Source organism: Pinus tabuliformis, chromosome 6 (genome assembly GCF_031772625.1).
Source record: "Pinus tabuliformis cultivar Carrire ecotype Pingquan chromosome 6, CPIR1, whole genome shotgun sequence".
In the NCBI taxonomy this organism is placed as follows: domain Eukaryota; kingdom Viridiplantae; phylum Streptophyta; class Pinopsida; order Pinales; family Pinaceae; genus Pinus; species Pinus tabuliformis.
This window is the reverse complement of record NC_142292.1, coordinates 1725213757-1725226318: the sequence shown is the minus strand read 5'-3', so window position 1 is coordinate 1725226318 and position 12562 is coordinate 1725213757.

The window sequence follows — 12562 nt, the reverse complement described above, 5'->3', positions numbered from 1 at the left end:
TGCACACTGCCCAGGGAACCAACCCAAATTAAATTATCTTCATTTTTTTTCGAGTTTGCTGGCAATTTCACTTTAATAAATTCTAGAAAAATTTATACTATTTCATATTTAAACTCTAGACCAGTAAGGATCAGTGGGACCTCACCCAGCCACACTAGACCTCAACAAACCTCAACAGTTAAACCTTCTCATTAACTATTTGGCTTTTGCACACTGCCAGGGAAACCAACACAAATTAAATTATCCTTGTCTTTTTAAGAGCTGGCTGGCAATTTCATTAAACCTTCTCATTAACACCCTGGCTTCTGCACACTGACAAGGAAACCCACACAAATTAAATCACCCTCATCTTCTTCAGAGCTAGCTGGCAATTTCATTCTAATAAATTTTAGAACAATTGATACCTTTTCATATCCAGACTCTAGACTAGTGAGGATCAGTGGGACCTCACCCAGCTACAGGGGACCTCAGCAGCTAAACCTTCTCAAATCTGTGGTAGAAGAGGGATTAGGTCTTGTAGACCTCAGCAGTGCAAAAAATCCCCTAGACAAAGAGTTAGTGGACAGTTTGTACCTCCCACTGACCCTTTATCAGGCCAGTAAACTTTATGGAAATTTTTTCAGTGCTCTTAGTCAATCTAGGATATCCGTCTAATCCTTAGTGAGGGTATTCCATTCATGCATGGTACCTTTTATATTCATGCATTGTATTTTTTTATTTTTATTTTTATGTTCATTCATTGTACCTTTTTATATTCATACATTGTATTTTTTTTATAGGAAATAGTTGGGTTTTCTCTCATTTTATAGACATCATCCTACTCAACAGTACCTTTGACTTATTTTGTGGTCATTAGTTAGACATAAATATAATTACTTTATCTTATCTAATATCTTCCATTTCTTCATGGTCTCTTTCAGCATAATAAAACTTAGATAGTCTAAAAACAGGGCCCTTGCAATAAGGGCTGGCCGTCCGTCTGCCGTCTGAAATGCTGCGTCTTGTAGAAGGAGCGCAACCAGTTTTCGTCACAGAAGGTACACACAAATCTGTAAAGGTCGACCCATATTATATCAGTTTCTAATTTACCCTAAAACCCTAAATCTATATTTCTAACGGTTAAATAAAGTTTGCAATTTACCCTAACCCTAACTATAAATTTCTAACAGTTAAATAAAGTTTGCAATTTACCCTAACACTAACTCTAAATTTCTAACACTAACTCTAAATTACTAAGGGTTAAATGAAGTTTCCAATTTACCATAACCCTAACTCTGAATTTCTAATGATTAAATGTCTCACCAGAGTATACATTCATTCATTACCTTGCACGTCCTCATATCGATCCTGGCGTCGTTGTAATCCGTTTTCTCGTCTTCCCCGCACGGAGACATTAGTTTTGCAGTCTCGTTTCCTGAGAAATCCCAAGAACGATCTCAACCCAGAGAAGTTAACTTCCTTCCTTTCCTTTCATCGTCCTTCAGAAGATAATTCTGCGTCTTGATTTTCGGTCTCTGGTCATTAGCTCGAGTCCCTTCAATGTCGTCATAATTCTTTTTGTTGAAAGAAAGGTAACCTCAGGACGAAGAATCGGGCTTGTAATTTATCTCCCCCCTGCGTTGTTCATAATTGGCCCTTACCAACCGCTCTCTGAGACATCACGAGCAGATCCCTACTACTGCCTACGATCGATGGAAAGGGCATTGGTTCAAGGGTTCACCGAATCTGTCCATTCTTTTTCAACAATATCCCACTATTCTTGATTGGATCTCGGGTCTCGTCTAGGACAGTTCTCAAAAGTTATTACAAATTACTGCGAAAAAAACACTTTGGTCTTGATTATTTGAATTTAATCTGGTATAAAATTCAAACCTATAACAATCCTCCTAAATTATAGATGATGAAATTCAAACCTATAACAAAAGACAGAAGAATACAGAATATCCAGTGAAATTCAAACTTATAACGGATGACATAAAGAATACATGTCAATATGTAAGTGGGTTGCGCTATAGAACAAAGTTATTTTTAAGTGGAATATCTCTTAAATATCCTAGAATCCAATGGTCAAATTCTTTAGTGAAATTTTAAAATATTCCAAAAATCTACCATTTATATAAATTCAAGATAGTGGAAAAAACACTTTGGTCTTGATTATTGCCTAGAACAATCATCTTAAAATATAGATTATTTCAATTTAATTTGAAATGAAATTGAGAACAATCCTCCTAAATTATAGATTATTTCAATTTAATCTGATATGAAATTGAAACCTATAACAAAAAACAGAAAGAATACAGAATATCCAGAGTTTGTGAAATTCAAACTTATAACAGAATATATGTCAATATGCAAGTGCGTTGTGTTCTAAAACAAAATTATCTTTAAATGAAATATCCCAAAATCTAATTGTCAAACTCTTCGGCTAGATTTTAAAATATTCCAAAAATCTAATTCAAGATTTTAAAATATTCCAAAAATCTAATTCAAAATATTGCCAGGCATTATTGATAATGAACTCTAAATAAAACAAAGCAGAATTCAAGAAAACCCGGACTCACCTGCAGTGTTGGGGAGGATGGCAAAACCCTAGCTTCGAAGGCTTCTCTCCCGGTGTGGAAAGATGGGGGTGGACTTGCATCTGCCTCCTTCGATGTTCCCTCTATGGAATTGGGTTAAAGCAAGTCTCAGCAACTTGGGAATCATGCGATCGGGCACTAAAGACCTTTTGGTTTGGAGCTTTAGAAGTACCAATCAGCGTGCAAGTGTGAAGCTTATATACACTGATCTGATCTCTGTCATTGGTGGGAGTCCTTTTCTGTTGTTTCGTTCCCGCTTCTGGAAGGCTTCATGTCCTCTCAAAATGATCATCTTTTCCTGACTGTTATATTGGAATAAAAATCTTTCTTGGGAGGTCCTTGAGAAAAAATTGGCAAGTGTGCCTCAAAGAAGTGGAATCAAATCTGCATATGTTCTTCCAATGCCACCCTCAATATCTGGTATGATTTGTCTTTACAGTTTGAGTTTCCTTAAGTTGATCCTTACTTGATTTTTTCTTCTGTTCAGGATGCTTTTATATGGTGGAGCAGGCAATCCTGGACCTGGAGGTCACTGTTTATTATATCTTGTTGGTTTTTGTGGATCTGGGGAAATGTACATATCTTCCAAGGTTCAAGGGAACCCCTTCATGCTGTTCTTCAGAAAATCCTGGTTTTCCATGAATCTTCACACCAAAAGGTCCTCTCGCCAAATGTTCATAATACATGACTCTGCGGCTGCTTATCTTCTGTCTTCTGTCATCAATGGTTTTGTCTTTTTGGATCTCCGTTAAGCTGTCGGATCATTCTTCATTATGCTGGCTGTTTCTTCCAGTTTTGTTATTTGTGGCAATATTGGGCAAGCCCGCTATATAGATGTGTTTCATAGGTTTTTCCTGGTTCAGTCACTGGTTGATGGACTATCTGTCTTTTGTTATTATGCAAATAGTGGGGGGCTTTATCATATAGCTCTTTCATCTGTCTTATGTTTTTCCTGTTTCAATTACTGGTCAATTTGGACTAACTGTCCTTTGTTTCTCAGGAATTAGTGAGGGGCTTTTCTTATAGCTCTTTCATCTGCTTTAGGTACTCAAAACCTTTTATGTTTTCTTAATATAAATCTATACTGTTTTTTTAAAAAAAAGCCAACCGAGATATTCATTTCGTTTCTGTAAGTTACAACGTGTTGGGCGGGCATGGTCTCCACTCTTCGTCATCTTTCTTGACACAATCTTTCATGAGATTTGGATTTAAAGTTGTGCGATCAGAAATTGGACAAATGTACTAGAGGTTAACTTTTGGCCTGTAGATCCATCACCCTTCCCACTTGTCCTGTTGCAATCTTTAATGTATTAAATTCACTCTCTAAAACCTAACATTTAGAGATGTTGTTATCAGAGGGTGACGTAGATTTGTGACTTTGTCTCATTTTTCCACTGCATTCACTTGGGAAGAACAGACAATGGTCGTTGCTGTTAGCTTGAACTGTCGGCTAGCGCCAAGGGTTGATGTGTCATTGAAGCTACCTCGAGTTCTGCAAGAAAGCGCGTCCAGTATTTGTTATCTGTAGACAACAACATATTCTTATTCCAAAGTTTTATATAACAAAAGACAAATATTTCTAATTATTCGTTTGACCTCTTATTGTGGCTTCTTTGGAGGGATACATTTCATTGAGTATGATTTTAATAAGTATGCATTCAAATGATATTGTGAATAAGTTATTTTCCATTATTTTAAATATTTGTGAAAGATTTGCCGTGTCAAAATGTTTGGTGATAAATGTAGTCATTGTGTTATTACTATGTGGCTCATTTCACCCAAGTGTTCAAATGGGGTTGTTTTATTGTGATTTGATTGATTGTTATCTAGTTATAACATTACAATAATAATTATAAAAGATAATTTTATCATAACAATGCCAAAAAGAGAATATCACCATAATAATGGTAGAATAAATTATAGTTCATGGTATGAATAAATTATAGTTCATTTCATTGTGTTGTTGTTTCATTGAGATTAACAATTGCAAAAGAGAACTTCACCATAACAATTGCAAAATATAACATCACCATAAAAATTCTAGAATAGGCTATTTTTCATTTCATTGAGTTGTTGTTGTTTCATTGAGCTTTGCTAATAGCTCATGCAATTCTCAAGAGGGTAGCTTACCTAAACCTTACTAGATTATTTTCAAACATCAACAATTTTTTTTTTAAATCTACTAAACTTTGTCATAATTTATTTTCAGTTATTTAATAAAGTTATTTATTATCAGTTTTTTTTAATGTTTTTCCCTATTTGTATATGCCATTTCTCCTACCTATGAGGGAAAAGAAAAATAAAATGTAGTTGAGGACACCTTAAGAGGAATTAGTGCATATACTAGCTAGACTTAGTGATGCCCTATGTCCCTATCCTATGGGGTGGAAGGAACATTTAGGACATACAATGACTGTTCTATTCTAAGGGAGTTGTTTATGGTTCAAACTCCCAATAGGCTCTTTCTTTTACATTGTATGTTAGTTTTATTACAAGTAGGGAGGGTGAGCAAACAAAGTTGGGATTATGTGGCTGGTTAATTCAATCTCTTTGGTTGGTAAAATGGATATCTCCAATAAAAATTCTCATAGAGAGCTTTCAAGATAGAGTGACATTATGTTGATTTCCCTAACCATTGTTATTAATTACCTTCCACATAACTGTGTCTAAGCAACAAGCTGCAAGTTATGGATACATGCCCATAGCTTTCACATCCATGAGAAATTGACTTTTCATCATAGCATACACATGAATTGTCAAGAAAAATAGTTCTTCATGTTTCCATGTGATAGGGAAAGATTTGGATCTTGATCTAGACCTAGCACTACAATTCGCTATGGTTTAAGTTGGCAAGTGAAGATCCACTACATTGAGTAAAAACCTACAAGAAAATAATTTAATCAATAACAATGATGATAATAGATTGGGGACCATATGGTTTGCAATTAGTATGACTGTAAAATTGTTCCTCATTCCTCTTTCTAAGTAACTTGAAATGAAAAGACCTCTCTACTATTAAATGAGATGAGACATTGATGCTTACCTATTATAATATAAAATTTATGAAGGATCTTGTTGCAACATGGCTTTAAAATCTCATCTTTCTTGTGCTCAATTCTTTGCACTCAATGTCACCTTTCTTCTAAGTCTTCAACCAAGATGTTGGGTACCCCAAACTAATTTAACTGCCCCATCTTTGTCATTGTCCTTGTCTAGCTTGGGTGCCATTTGGGAGTAATTGGAAGTAATTAAAATATTCCAACACTCCGGTTTAATTACAACTGCCAGTGCATGTGTTCTACATTTCGGCCAAGCATTCAATACTTGATATCAATTCAAAAACTTGTTGTATATCTGCATGTTGATGAAAGTTGTCCACAACTCTATGTAGTACAAGATTTTTCTACATTTTAGTCCAAAATTTATGTTCAGTGTACTTTCTCTTATTTTTTAGCTTCATCTTTACTTTGTTCTTCTTCAATATTTCCTTTTTTTCCTTATCATATTTATATGTTTCTTATTTTGCATGTTCTTCTACCTCAACTGTGGCTAATTGAATTTTTATATCAACCTTTATAAGATTCAAAATAATATCTTTGATTTTTTTCACCTCCTCTTGTATTGTTGCAATAGCTTCAACAACTATGGTGGTTTCCTTCATCTTTAGTTGTAGTTAGGTAACTTTTCCATAACAACCTTCAACTTTATTATACTTAGGCTTTGCAAGCCACTCTTCAAGAAAACTAATTCAACTTCATAATCAAATTCAACATTCATTACTAGGTTTTTCTCACTTGTTTCTACTATTTCAAAGTCAATTTCAATTTCATCCTTGACATGCATATCTACACACTCCATTTTTTTGCCATGTTCATGCAATGCCTCTTGTAGAAAATCATTTTTTTCTTGTGCAATTTCTTCAATTATATTGTTAGAATAATTGTAGTCTCCACATCTTGTATATATATTTTTTTGCTTTTGTAGGCTCTTCCACACCTTCAAAAACTTTCTCTGTTACAATAGTTGTTCCATCAATTGTAATGCTCTTTAGCTTAGCCTTATGTGGATCACTATTGCTCCCCCTATATCATTTCCAAAATATCCCAACCTACTTTGGACTTGTTGTTGCTACAATCTTAGGAATAATGCTATCATCCAAACCTTGTTGCATGAAAAACAATGGTGTTGCATCATCCATAGTGATGTCTATAAGTTGATTCCTTTGATCTTGTATAAATAAATGATATGAAAGAAAATAAAAATCATTAATCAAATCCATATTAATGAAATATAAAGACAATCCTCTTCACCCTATAAATATATTTCTTTCTTATCTATAAACTCTCCTAACTTTTCCTTTCTTTTTACCTTTCTCCTTTATTAATCTACCATTCTTTTTATACCATAATCAAAATTACTTAAATCCACTTATAAAAGTAAAAATAGAAATACCAAGTATAAAAGCTTTAAACTTCCTAAAAGAATTTCGTGACAGCACGCATGAATTTAATAGCTTGATTATCTTTTAAAAAATTGACCTTTCAACTCTTTGGTGGCTGCTATTTGTGGCTACTCTCTTAGTATGACACCTTTGCGAACAACGAGATGCAACTCCTCTAGCGATGGTTGTGGTGACTTTTGCACAAATTTCTATGAATGGGCTCGATTCCTTAACCTTTCCAGTCAACCAGCTATGCCTGATCTATGGAGTACACTCTTTAGCCGGAATTGAACCAGCTGGGGTTTTTTTTGGCAGAAGTAAGGGTATGGTTTAAACCACTTGGCGGTGGCTAATGGCTGTCAACGGAAAGTCCTATATATTCTGTGTGCAAATGAGCTCGGTTATGACTGCTTGGATGGTAGAGCAGATCACGGCAACGATGTCTGCAAGTCACTCATGGTAGAGCAGATCACAGCAACGATGTGTGCAACTCACAGTGGCAAAATAGGGGTCAATGGTAACTTACGGAATTTTTTGATACCACTGCAGCTTTGCAGGCTGTTCACTTGCTCCTTATGTGGATTGCAGATTTCAGAAATATTAAGAAATCTAAATATGTAATCACAAGCTAACAACTCTTTAGGCTCTAGCACACTTGGTGCATATGGCTTTACTGATCTAAAGAATAGAGGAGAAACTACATGATAACACAATCCTAATCTTAATATGAAGGAGAAGGCAGGAAACCATACAAAACATATTAGAACCTCATCATTTTTTTTTTTTAATTCAATTCAATTAAATTGATTACAAATTATGATTAAAACTACTTAAAAGACTAATAATAAGAGATATATGATCACACATGCATAAATATTTTTTTTTTTAAATTTAAATTCTATATAAAATTTTATATATTTTAGGGTTTATATATTTTGGTTTTAATAATATTCTCTTGGGTTAATAATGCCTTGGGGTTTTAGTATTAATCCCTTGGGTTTATAATATCAATCATGGTCAATCATAGCCATGGTCAAACATGGTAAAACATGTTTATTTTAGTGTTTATAATATTTATCTTAACGTTTATATACTTTGGGTTTATAATATTAGTCTCTATGGTAGAACGTCACATTCAGACAATGATTGTCAACTTTGGTCCACATTTTGACACAGATTGTCTCAATATGGAAATCAACCATCGTGAACCATCCTCAATCATGGTCAACCATAGTCCAATGTTGCATTATGAAAAAGATTCTCTCGATTTGAAAATCAATCATGGTCGAGCATGGTCCAATGTCACATTGTGACAAAGATTGTCTCAATATGAAAATCAACCATGTTTATTTTAGTGTTTATTATATTTATCTTAGGGTTTATATACCATAGCTCCATAATATTAGTCCCTTTGGTTTAATATTATTTAATGAAGGTCAACCATGTTTTATAAAATCAATTGTGGTCAACCATGGTTAACTAGGGTCAACCATTGGACAACGTCACATTGTGACAAAGATTGTTGCAATATGAAAATCAATCATTGTCTCAACCATGGTCCAATGTCACATTATGACAAAGAATGTCTCAATATGACAATCATGATCAACAATGGTCCATCATGGTCAACCTTGTTTAAGCATGGTCAACCATGTTTTATAAAGTCAAACATGGTCATCCATGGTTAATCATGCTCAACCATGGTCAAATGTCACATTGTGAAAAAATTGCCTTGATATGAAAATAAACTATGATAAGCATGGTCAACCATGGTCGAATGTCGCATTGTCACAAGGATTGTCTCTATATGAAAATCAACCATGGTCAACCATGTTTATTTTAGTGTTTACAATATTTATCTTAGGGTTTATATACCTTGGGTGTATAATTTTAGTCCATTGGGCTTAATAATATTCCCTTGGGTTCGTCATTCCTTGGGGTTTTAGTTTAATTCCTTGGGTCAATTACTCCCTTTGGTTCATAATAACAATCCCTTGGGTTTATAATATCAATCATGGTCAACCATGGTAAGTCATAGCCAACCATGTTGAATCATGGTCAACCATGTTTATTTTAGTGTTTACAATATTTATCTTAGCGTTTATATACCCTGGGATTATAATATTAGCCCCATGGGTTTAATATTATTCGCTTGGGTTCATAATCCTTGGGTTTATTATTCCCTTCGGTTTATAATATCAATCCCTTGAGTTTATTATTCCCTTTGGTTTATAATGTCTATCATGGTCAATGATAGTGAATCATAGCAAACCATGGTCAACTATCATCAACCATGGTCAAATGTTGCATTTCAACAAAGATTGTATCAATATGAAAATCAACGATGGTTAACCATGGTGACATTGTGTCAAATATTGACTCATGGTCCAACGTCACATTGTGACAACCATGGTCCTACATATTATGAAAATCAAACATGCTAAACCATGGTCAATGAGGGTCCAATGCATTGGGTTTATAATAACAATCCCTTCAGTTTATAATATCAATAATGGTCAACCATGGTTTATAAATAATTTGTTTCTTTAGGTCCCATAGACCAATGTTTGGTCTGAGCTGACGCTAATCATCATCATCATCACCACCAACCCCACCACCATAATTAGTCATATTTTAGTGTTTAATTTTTAATAATTAATAAATTCTTTATTTATATTTAATTATTAATAATGAATGAATTAACTATTTAATAATTAAATGAATTATTTAGTATTTAAATAATTAAAAATATTTATATTGATTAACAATATTTATATTAATAAATATAATTAATAATATTTAATATATTACTTTAATATTAATATATTAATTTATAATATAACATATATTAAGTTCACTAAAACTTATATAATCCAATGTAATTATGCTAGCAATAAAAAACATATCACACATACATAAATATCTTTTTTTAAATTTAAACTCTAAATAAACTACTACAAACTAATTAAAAATAATTAATATAATCTAATGTTATGACTTATTGCTGAGATTTAGTGCATCAATCTATACTCTAAAATCTACCTTGAACTTAAGAAGCAATTAGTGCAGTAATGTTTTCCTTCCAATCCTATGACAAGGCTAGACTCGAATGCAGACCAACATTACATTGAAGGAAGGGGAAGTGGACTTGAACGCAGAATAACATTGATCGGGCTGTTTTCCAAATGTTTTAAGCGACCAGATTCTAAATTCCAAGCGATCAGATTCTAAATGCATCTTGTATCAACCCAACATCATGTCAAGTTGATCAGGTGAGGTGGTCTTTCTGGTCAATCTGCCAAGTATGTGATATTTAAAAGTAACAATGAAAAAATTGAATTACATGTATCTTTGAACAAACTTCTGATCAAATATGACTACGGGTCTCGTTCATGCCGTCATTAAGAACAAACTTCTAATCAAATATGACTACAGGTTTCGTTCATGCCGTCATGGATTCTTCATCTTACTAAATTGTCAAAGTATTACATTAAATTACTTGCATGTTAGCTTATGATTTACAATTTTATTATGATTGATTAATTAATTAATAAATTCAATTGTTCAACAACATGCATATAAATTTTAATTTGAATAAAAATATAAAGAATTGATAAAATCATGGTTGCGTTTCAAATGAATGGAGACTGTGGTGGTGTGGTTATGAAATGAGACTACCTTCTATCTCAACAATTAAGTTTATTTTATTTTGTTTTTGAAAAATTTCATCAATTATAGTAATACTTTGAGTAGTAGTAATACTTTGAGTAGTATTTGAATCTTAGTTTGAGAAGTATCTAAATCTAAGCACACTTAACACATTATTTAGTTTTATCTTTAGTATCATTCAACCTAAATTTTAACTAGCCTTAAAATATGATGGATGATGTATATCATTTCTTTTACTAGATATTTTTGAAAATTATTAATATTTTAATAATAATAATAATGTAATTTTATGTTTAGGGTTAAGTCAAATGTTAAATTGGTGTATGAGATTACTTGTTTGTGAGATAGAAATCTCTTTCTATGGAGATTTTCCATTTAATCTTAAAGTTCAAAAAGGAAAAATTGTAAAATCCCTTTTTAATTCAAAGATTTTGTAAGGTTTAATTAAGGCTAATAATGTTGGATGATCAACATGGATATTTTTCCAAACTTTGTTTGATGTAAATATTCTTTTTATTTAATCTATATTTTTAAAACTGGAAAAGAGGGCATCCAACATAGATCTCAATGCTTGGGAGGGAAACTTGACTAAGAGGGAAAACTAGAAGGGGGGTTTGAGATGTTTCCTATCTATCTACAATAATTGACTAGACCTTTGATGTGGTCGTTGAACTACCCAATGTGTGAGCAATTATGAGACTAATGGGGGATGTGGTATCTAACTACTCTAGAGTATGGGATACACACCATTATGGAGACATATGTTTGGCCACAAAGCTCGAACATGGACCTAAATTCATATACAAGGTAGTACTTGTGGGCGTAATGATACAAAAAGAAGAAAACGGAGAATATAATAGTAGACAGAACTAGGAGAGATACAAGAAGAGAGTAGACTCAGAGAGTAAGACAAATAGAGAGAAGTTGAGAAGACTTAAGAATGTGTGCAAGTGCACTATAAAATCCATGAGAATATAATAGAATCACACGAGGGTTTTAGTTAGTGACTTTGAATATAAGGGGAGAAAAGAAACTTGTTAGTCATAACCATGCTATGTGGAAGTTTAACCTTAATTGAATTGGATAAGAATTAGAGAGGAAGCCTTCAACCTAAGAGAAGGGGCATGAAGGAAATTTCGAATAGTTTGTTTGATTGAGGTACACAAGGCACTTAGTAAAGAAGAAGCATTGCCGCTTCACTAGCTCAATGAAGGGATCCATTTTGTGTTATGCAGTGAAATGATTTGCATACCTTGTTGTGTTAATAGGGCTTGGCTCAAAAATTGAAGAGAAAAACCCTAAATTGTTTATATGAAGGAGAGTGGCCTTCATGTCCTTTACCCTTTTTAAAATCTTGTGCAACTCTCAATGAAACTTTATCTTAAGCAATTATATCTAGCTCGAGGGTGTCTAGTTACAAGAAACCTACAATGTAGTTGTGCCTATGGTTGGGTGGAGAATGGTTCCCCCTTCTTATGTTTCCATAAAATTTAAGCAACACGCGTAAGTGTATCTATTCTCTTGCTAATGAAATGAATTTCTATTTAGAGTTTCATGATTTGTAAGTATGCATGACTATTGTGTAAGCTTAAGATGATGAGTTGAAATTATTATGATGGTTTCTTGATTATGCTTGTAATGAAGAGTTGGAACAATGTTTCATTATGCTTGAAAGAATAGCTGGAAAAATGTTCAATTATACTTGTAATGAATAGTTGGAATAATGTTTGATTATGTTGGGTTGTCATTAATCATTCCTCATGTATAAATTTTGTAAACATAAGTACTTGAATTAAATGTTTCATATGAGTAGTGTTATGAATTGGAATTTATATGATGGTTAGAGCTCTGTATCTCTTTATGTATCCAATAA